A 246-nucleotide genomic window follows, 5' to 3' on the forward strand; every position below is an offset into this window, starting at 1 on the left:
CTGAAAGGTTTCTAGACATCTTCGACTTTCCAAAAGTGGATTTGTATTTCATAAATTGTAACTTACTTTCTTGCATGAAGATAATATTTAATATGAAATTATCATAGAGCTATGCTACAACTCCAAGAATGGTCTAAGTCAAGAACCTGTTTTCATATAAAATTATCATAGAGCTATGCTACAACTCCAAGAATGGTCTAAGTCAAGAACCTGTTTTAATATAAAATTATCATAGAGCTATGCAAC

This window comes from Limulus polyphemus, unplaced genomic scaffold (assembly GCF_000517525.1).
Source record: "Limulus polyphemus unplaced genomic scaffold, Limulus_polyphemus-2.1.2 Scaffold533, whole genome shotgun sequence".
NCBI lineage: Eukaryota > Metazoa > Arthropoda > Merostomata > Xiphosura > Limulidae > Limulus > Limulus polyphemus.